At 33.2% G+C, this 10,051-nt stretch overlaps 1 non-coding gene across 1 annotated transcript; it reads right to left on the bottom strand.

Moving 5' to 3' along the window:
* Positions 1-4,517: 4,517 nt before the first annotated feature.
* On the bottom strand, positions 4,518-4,601 carry TRNAL-UAA (transfer RNA leucine (anticodon UAA)). Its single transcript has one exon. It is a non-coding gene; the product is annotated as a tRNA-Leu (tRNA).
* Between the last annotated feature and the right edge of the window lie 5,450 nt (positions 4,602-10,051).

Below are 10,051 nucleotides of genomic sequence, written 5' to 3'. Positions count from 1 at the left end.
ATTTGGCATTATATATTTTCCGTAACAACTTGGCAATAATATTTTAAAAGAAACTAAACTAGATTCAAGCCGAATAAGTACATGAACAGTTTTCTGATGAAGAATGCTTTTTTTTTAATGACTATCCCATCTACAAAGACAGTGATACAAAGATAGAAACGCTTTCTTGAGACCAAAAGACTATAGATTAAAGCACATCAGGCTTCTAATAAGTAAGGTGGTGGTGTTCACCAGACGATGAAATTCGTAGACCTTCTAAAGCATTCGAAAAATCATTGTCCCACTAGGATTCGAACTCACAAGTTGCCAAACGGAAACTGCTCACTCAATCAATCAGGTGCTAACAAACGGAACTCATTGCGTCCTCCTCGAATGTGGAGCCTTATTCAAATATGCTGCATCATAATCCCAAAGAAAAATGTAGAGTTGCTCGTGAGATAAATCACTACTCAGCACCAGAAATGCCATTAGCCTGTTCCAATTGCTTTCCTTAAAACTACACAGAAATCCTTAAAAGTATTAATAGAAGCGAGAATTATTTTTTGAAAGGGGGCCTGTCTGAATGAGAGGAGAGATGATAAGTTATTGACTTTATTGTTCATAGCTCTTAAGTGTTTCACGTTATAAATGCATTCTAAAACCTAAGGTGAAGATTTTAAAAAAAGTAATAATATTTTTGAATACATAGTTCAATGCTTCTTCAGAATATGGAGAAGAATTGAATCCTCCACATATATGACTCAATAAGCAGCCATTAACCACCAATAAAGATTAATAATTTCACTGTGGGAATTTGTCTGGCTTGTTTTTCTCCATGTACTCCACTGAGCTAAATAAATGCATAGAGTGCTGGCTCCACTAATTTGCTACGCCTTCACTTCGCCTCACAACGTATTCTAAATGGTTCTGTATAAACAAAAGTAGCCACAGGAAATCGGAAATCTTGTCGAGGGGATATTCCTATTAAGTGTTAGATATATACAAGGTCGAATCTAGATTTATTACCATTCGTGTTTATCAAAATATTACTGTTCTACAGTGCACGATTCAAATCTATAGCCAACAGCATTGCTTGAATTATTGCTAAAATAATAATATTTGCAATAAACATTCGAACAACTGAGCGAGTACACGTATTACAGAGACAAGCGTAAACAAACAAACAGCATATTTTAAATGTTTAGAATATTTAAGTACATATAAATACATTTAAATACTTCAAACAAAACCGTTTGTATATAAACAGAGAAGATATATTTTTTTTTTAATCTTTATGCTGAAATTAAAATTTTTCTGTTTTTTTCCCCACTGCCAGAACTTTTTTTTTTCCAGCAAAGCATGCCACCATTAAACAATATCTATACAATAGTAATGCTTCTTATATGTGCAGATGCATTACAGAAAAATGAGTTAATTGCCATTCTTTATAAAATTAGTTTCCAGTTTCAAAGACATCCGATTCATAGATAATTTTTCTTGCCGAGAAACAGCTGCTGCAAGAGAATTGTTAACACACACACATTTGCTTATTAATAAATGCAATTCCGCTGTCTTTCTTTTTTCTTAAATATCTACTCAGAGGGGTTTTGAGAGGAAACAAAAGAGAGAGAGAGAGGGGGGGGGTCAAAGAAATAAAAGCTAATTATTTTCTACCCACAGGCCATCCCAGACCGGGTTTTTAATTTTTAATAATTAACAAAATATTATTATACTAAGTGTAAAATATACAGGTGGGCTTGTAGGTTATTTTCAATATTTTTATACATATTATCATCCATGGCCAATGATTATTATTTTTAATAAATTTTATTATTTTTTTATTCTGTTTGATTACTTAGTAAAGAATAAAAACTGCTTATCTGCATCTCAGTATTTTAAATATAGGAAGACTTTTTCAATTATCTTTAATAAATACATTAGACTTTTTAATAAATTAGACCACCGATTTTAGTTTTTATTTATTTGGACAAATTTTAGTTTTAATATGAAGTAATGGGAAATGATACAAAATTATATTTTACTGTGCTGTATAAAACCTTCCAAATGATTATTAATACTTGAAAGTTTGTGGAATGAAATATACCTCTTTTAAGATTTGTTCCGATCATTGCCTACTTGTTTATGGTAATTAATATGGTTAATGAACTTATCATAAATACCAGGCAGCTTACTTACATAGCTGTACCTACCTATTTACTGTCCTCTTCATACCTTGTGGCACATGAGGCAGAGACGCAACTTCTTCAGTTAACCCTATGTTTTCAACTAATTCTGCTTCTCTGTTACTCTCTCATCCTCTTTATTTTTCTGTCATTCTTCATCAGAATGAGGCCTTTCTCTATTCTTTCTCTTCGGATCGTGTCAAAAGAATCTTTGCACTCACTCACTCATCTATTCTCAGTACATGGCAAGTACACACTTTCATCTATCTATGTCCTTTTTTTAAAAAATTTCATTGGCAATATTTTTATCTGTTTATACATATAACTTATTGTTATACGGTGTGGACAAATTATTTTTAACATTTTACACCTGTTTCTTTGTAAACATCTGTTCTTTGCCAGTGTTATATCGATGAGATATACTCATAGATTGCCTGAAATGTTCAGGATACTTAAAGAATACATTACGGCGAAGAAATGAAAGATAGAATTTTATTTTCAGTATTCGTATTGAAGGGACAATATGGTTGAAGGAAACACTTCCATTGACTTTGAAACGTAAAGGCTATTCTGCACATTATTACCAATAAATATGTTCTAATTAATTATATTATCTTACACGAGACTTGCTTCTTGCGCAGTTATAATAAATAGACTTTAAAGTATGTCGCGATTATTAATACTATTGAAATATTTGCAACTTCAACTTATAAGAAACCGATGGAAGCATTGTTACTTCTCTTTAATTAAATAGATCTTTTTATAGCAACCGAAAGACACCTCTATAATAATAATAATAATAATCTGCGGTACTTTACAGGTTTATAATGCCCAACGACCTATCCAGATTTACTTTATTAATCGTAATTATATGATAAAATTATTAGCTTATTAGTCTTATCCTTGTGAGATGGAAAGCCCTTCTGTTTCCATATAAGACGTGTTAACTCAACTTCAACTGCAAATCCCCGGCAAAAGTTCCTCGTGTCCTTGACAAGATTCGAACCAAGGTCTTTCCAAGGAAAGATCTTTGGAAACCGACTGAGCTGAGGAGGTTCTACACTTCCATAACTTGTACTGTAAAATGCTAGTGTATTGTATTTTGCTTTCAATTTATTTTGGTCTTGTTCTCTTTCTATCGTCAAAGAGTTTCAATATATGTCATTGTGTTTGTTTGGTAAGTTTTTACTTCTTTTTTTTTAAATTTAACTTTTTTATACGAGAGGGTCACTGGTCTAGCAGACTGGAATTCTCAGCTTAACATGAACTAAAAAGTGTCCTTATAATAAAATCATTCATTATTGAACAGTTCTTATTAAAATCTCTTCTTTATATTAATTCCATACAGCTTCTCTTATTAAATAATGAATAAAAGTAGTTGAAATAAGAACCGGAACAATATTTTAGAGAAATCTTAATTATCTCTGTAGCAATGACTCTATTCACAATTCCTACTCTACTTAGTTTGTGATAATTCAGGTATTTTAAACTATTCTTTGCGTAATATGATGACCAGCGTATCTACCTTTCTTGAATTCAATGATCTGCCTCCAAATCCAACTTTCCATTCTTCAACCCAAAGGTGTTATATTCTGTTCAGTCTGGGACTTCTTGAAGCCCAGTCAAGTTTTACAGCATCATTTGACATAAATTGTATCAATAGCACTTGCAGTATATCATGTTCAAAGAAGCATATGTCTGTTCCGTAAAACTGTCAGAGTGTATGAAAGGTTCGATTATCCAAAGTGGGTCACATCCATTAATGTTCATTTCAACAGTACAACAAAATGTTTATGTCCATAACAGGAGAGAAAGAGTTCCACTTCACCTCAAACTGTACCGTTGGGAAGATGCATCCCCATACCCACACTTGCCCATCCGATTGGAAAAAGACTGTACTGATCTATAAGTAGTATCCTATCCTAATATTAACCGGGATGTAAAATGCTTGAACTCCTGGTTTATCGTTTCCAGATCAACTAGGATCTCTGAAATTTCTGCACTGCTCTATAGATTAACGTTTGGTACCTTGATGTTAGCTTCCTGAATCTTCCCATGCCTTTCTGAATTGAGGTGACACCAGCATTTTCATGGGATAATAATGTCGACTACGATTGATTTTGAATTATGCAGATTTCGTCAGTCACCAACCGATAGGCTACTGATATGGCATCCAATTGAATTTTTTTTTCGAAGTTAGTAATATCTTTTTTTCCACTCCTATCATTGATTTAAATATTTGAGATTTATATATTTGTATTATACATCAATATCAAGCTTATGATATCCATGTTTAATTCTAAAACATGGGATGGTTCAATACTTAATGTACAAATGGGATGGTTAAAAAATATCTGTCAGGAGTGGGGTTCGAACCCACGCCCTCTTAAGAGGACCAGATCTTAAGTCTGGCGCCTTAGACCACTCGGCCATCCTGACTCTTATCAGAGGACTTTGAAATCAAAGTGACATCAAATAACATTTCTATGTTCATGATTAAAAATTTAGAAGCGCGCGCACACACACACACACACACACACACACACACACACACACACACACACACACACACACACACACACACACACACACACACACAGGGTGTTACAAAATTATGTATACACACCAAATGTCTATATTTTGTGAACAATATGAATAATTTTAGTATTATTTTGTATTTCAAAGCTAAAATGCAATATAATTTTTTGCAATAAACCAAACTTAGTGGAAATGCTCACACTGTCCGCCTTCAACGTGAGCACCACTCTTTGACAGTTCTGTAAGGCATAAGACCTGAGTTGTGCTTTATAGGTCGAGTTTTAGTCTCGGTTTGCGACTGTAAACTTGATTTTTCAAGCAGAAAATGTGGATAACGTTTTATAAAATATGAAATTTTAGAATCAAAGAATTATACTAAAAGTATTTATATTGTTCACGAAACAGGTATAAAATTTTAAAGTGTGTATATAATTTTGAAACGCACTTAATTTCCTAATCTAGAAAAGATATTTTAACACCCATTCCACAATAGGATTCAAACCTTTATCTATAGATAAATAAGTGAAGACTATTCTTGACTGAAAAAGATTAAAAAAACAAACAAAAAAAAATCTGTCAGGGTGGAGTTTTGAACCCACGCCCTCCTATGAGGAGGAGATCGTAGGTCTGTCGTCTTAGACCACTCGGTCATCCTGACTCTTATTAAAGGAATTTTATTTTTACTTCATACTGTAGATAAGTGAAAAGTATCAAGTTTCGTGCTAAAACAGCACTTCCTTCCACCCACAAATTTGCACTGCCTCCGTGAAATGGCTACTCTTCAAGCAAAAGGAATAACTCTTTGACCTCCAAATAGGGTTTCTCTTTATATGTGACTTTCTTCATCCCAGGAATTCCCTGTAAAAGGAAGCTGATTCCTGAGATTTCCGAAAAATCTAGGTAATAGTGAATTGAAATACAACAAATGGGTTCTAAAAGCAAGTCTCGGAATCCATTTATTTTTCAATTCAAATTTTCATTTGTTCATCATAAAAAACTTAAATTTCAACCAGGTGTTAGAAATTTGTCTGGAAAATTTTTCTTGCAAGGTTTTCTCTAGTAATTCATAGGAAAATATTTTAATTTTTATTACGTAGCTCTTATAGCTGAGTTTGTCTTGTTATAGACTCATCATGGAGTCATCTGATATCACGATTATCTGCGCAATACTGTTGACTGTTAACCTTTTATAACATTTCATTTATAAAATGTTTTATTTAGGAATTATACATTAGTTAATTCTCATAGTGGGTGTGTATACATAAGAAAGAAGGCGAGTGGGAAATTTAAAATTAATGATATTCAGCACAATTCGAATTTTGTAATAAGTTACACTGTAAGAAATTAACCTATATTCTCCTCCTCCTCATTCTCCTTTCATTTTCATGTATGTTATATGCATGTTGTTTTCTGTTCTCCTCATTTTTCTTTTGTTATTCAATGCTCAATTATTTTTTAAATTGCAGGATTTTAATTATGATCTGTTTTATTTGCATTGTCAAATTAGTTGTTCAGTTGACATATTAAAATCACTTGTTACCGCAAATTAATTTTAATTAGAAAATTTCTGTATCTGCAAATACTGCTGAATATTCATTTTACGAAATAATTATTCATATTTAAATAATTGTGAACATTTGAATCTCCTACAACTGTTTAAAATGTGCCATGTTTACACATGTTTAGACATGTGCATACATGATGTATTTTAGAAAACTTCAATGACTGGAATTTGACTCAAGACTAAATTATTCAGAATCATGTAACTCGTTAACCAAATCGTTTTAATCGTTTTAGGAAATAATTATTCATATTTAAATAATTATGAACATTTGAATATCCTACAACTGTTTAAAATGTGCCACATTGATGTAAACATTATGATGACAATGTTTACATAAATGATTTGAATTGTTTATTAACTTTTACATATAACTGACAAAGTAACATAAATAACTATTCCATATATAAAAATAAAACATTTAATACTCTATATTATTTTCCGATTTAATATAATATTAAATAATTCTTAAAATAAGGAATCTGTTGTCCTATTTTTTTCTCTCCAGTGGATGTTATATTTATTCTCGTGAAACTTCATATAAGCTGGTATTTTAAAAAATATCCTCGTATGAGGATTCACAACTTTGTCTTCGAAATTCCATATCAGTATCATTGTATCTTTAGACCTGTGCTATTTTTGCATATTCTCTTTCTGTATATTAATGGTCTTCTTTCACTCGCTGCAGAATAGAATCATGGGTGAGGTGATTAACTGACACTATTCTGCATTTCTCGTTTCAGTAGCTTGGAAAACAAGCAAGTCATTAAGAGTATCTGTTACCTCCATAAATATTCTTAACGCATTTCTTCAATTTCTAATATAAATACATTAAACAGGTTAAGTGGAGATGGGCTGGCCATATTGCCAGATGCAGTGACGGGAGATGGACTAGAAAAACAACAGAGTGGAGACCAATGGATGGAGCAAGACAAAGAGGAAGACCGAGAAGAAGGTGGAGGGATGAACTGGAACAAATTGTAGGAGCAAGATGAATGGGAGAGGCAGAAAACCGGGTGATCTGGAAAATCATGGGGGGAGACCTTCGTCCAGCAGTGGACAGAACCAAAAAGTTGAAGAAAAAGAAGAAGAAGAAAAATGCTTTCATACTTATTGTTCAATCGAATTTGTTTCTGCTATTTCACCACTCTATTCTATAATTACGTATTTTCATTCATTCATATATGCTCCCTTCTCTCTCTCTCTCTCTCTCTCTCTCTCCCTAGATAGAATATTTTGTCAGATTACTGTAGTACTGTTGTCTTTCAACCTTTCGTAGATAGGACTGTATAAAAAACAAGATATGATTAAACAGTACGTTATTGTAAGGAGGTATAATAAGACTCCTTCCAATCATCCTTTTTAAGTTTAAGAAGATAGTAAAGCAGATGGTGAGCATCAACAGTGTTCACTATTGCTACGTTCATTGTCAAATTCTGCATTTTAAAAATTATATAAAAATTAAGAACGAAAGATAATATGGACAGTCTCTGAATGAACAAAGAACTATAGTAAAAACAGATACAGATAATATAGTCATTTTATGTATCACACACACACACACACACACACACACACACACACACACACACACACACACACACGCGCGCGCGCGCGCGCGCGCGAAAGATAACCAAAACACCTATAGCACATTAGTGTCACGTGTAGACAACAGGTAAAAAAGAAAAAGGAATATATGTATATATTTGCGTGTTTCTTGAATAGCTGAAATCTGAGTCTTTGGAGGATGACAGACTAAAGAAGGCTTTCTTAAGTAATCTTAAGAAAGCCTTCTTTTTTTTAAGCAGGGAATCTGTTTCTCTGTCTGTGTGCGTGTGCTTGCGAGAGAGAGAGAGAGACGTCGGTTAATCGGATTGCCTCTTCTGGATAGTATTAAGCATTAATGTAGGTACACCACCACCACAGATGTGTGAGCAATATTCCACAGTTGGACATATTGGAATTCGTACGATCAGCAATAATGTCCTGAGGAGAAGAATCCATTATTTTTTGGAGTAGGAAGAATATGGCTGAGACGTGTTTGTACCACGAGATGCTATTGTTGTAAGTCAGTTGTAGAAGAGAAATCTGATCATGCTTGGAGATTTGCATATTATCGAAAGCGAACAAAAAGGAAGTGAGTTATTTATTGCTGATGTAAAACGGAATGCCTAATGCTATCATTGAAGTATACAAGATTATCCCTGGCTCACTGGCGAATAACAAGGAGGTCAAAGTTTAAGGCATTAGTTATGAAAGGTCTCGAAGCTTCAAATAATTTTACACTGCAAGGTTTGTCAAACGATGACGAAGAAGAAGAAGAATGCAGTATTTTTTCGTCAGCAAATTTATCTATAAGATGTGAGACCTGCAGGAGATTATTTATGTACAATAGGAAGAGAATGAGAAAAATTACAGAGCCCTGTGGCTCCAACAGTTATGGGGGAAAATATAAGAATAGAAACTATGTACCATGACCAAAATATGGACAACTAGAAAGGAAGCTGGAGACCTAATTGTAAAGGATTGAAAGCAGTTCATAAGATAGGAGTTTGGTGAGCAGACTTCTGTGCCAAACCCGATCTAATGTTAAGAGCTTCCACCTGAGCTTCACCAGACCTTGCCATGGATTGTGTCGAAAGATAAGTAGTGATGGTTACGAGATCCGCTTTGGACGATGAGTGTTAAAATCCATACTGGTGATCACTAATTAGTTGCTGGGTACCTCCGAGTGGTAAAGAAGTTTGCTGTTGATGACCTATTCTATAATTTTTGAGAGAACTGGTATGAGAGCAGTTCAAGAACAATCTGTTGGCTGCATTCTTGTCCCAATCTTTTTTTTAGAACGGGTTGTTCATAGGCTGGTTTCCATGCTGTAAAGTAATTGGCAGTCAAGAAGGAACAACTGAAAAAGCAGAAAAGGACAGGCGTTTATTTTGGAGCACAAGGAGGAATACTATGACTTATTAGTCAAGCTTTGAGATTATTTCATTTATTTCTGTCGAAAAAGAATCTTGGTAATGGCAAATGTAGTTACAACATAAAAGTGGAAATGGCACAAAAATAAGAAAGAAAGAAAATGATTAAATTAATAAAAACATAAATGTACTGGATGAAAATAGAAACCCATCCCCAATAGTAATTTTCAAGGGTAGATGTGAAGCATGTAAAAGTGATGAAACAGTTTGTATATGGGAAATCTTTGAGTTAGAAACGTTAGTTTAAGAACTGCAAGGATGCAAAAATGTAATACTATGGCTGGACTTAGTGGTGATATGAGACTAAATAATATGCGACTAAAAATGGGATACTGACTACAAAGTTTAAAGCATAGAAGATGTTCATTTGGACAACATTGAACAATGTTTGAACAAAGACTGATCTAAAGTAACTTAAGGAAGTAAAAATAGAATGCATGCAAAATCTTATGAATAATCCATGGTGATATATCGTATTTTTATAGTTTATTGATTTCATTTAGCTTGGAAATTTATGATAAATTCATATCCAAAACATCTCTCAGAGCATTTTCTATAAATCTTAATGCTTAATTTTTTTTTTAAATATTGTTAAAATTAACATCACCCATCCATCTAACAATTTTCAATATAGTTCTAGATCATAATTTTTTGAAGCCTTTCTAATAATTCTTCCCTTCCTTCCAACTTCTTGCTTTGGAAGGTTTTGTATAGACTCTTCAAGGCCTATAAGGAGTCACCTATATTAACTTCCTTTGGATAGCTGAATGAATGTGGTATGCACGATGCCCCAGCATATTAAAACGCATTAG

The sequence above is a fragment of the Typopeltis vanoorti genome, chromosome 18, assembly GCF_054136105.1.
Source record: "Typopeltis vanoorti isolate ZY-2024b chromosome 18, IOZ_Tvanoo_1.0, whole genome shotgun sequence".
NCBI classification, from domain to species: Eukaryota; Metazoa; Arthropoda; class Arachnida; order Uropygi; family Thelyphonidae; genus Typopeltis; species Typopeltis vanoorti.
This window is presented reverse-complemented; position numbering and strand designations above follow the sequence as displayed.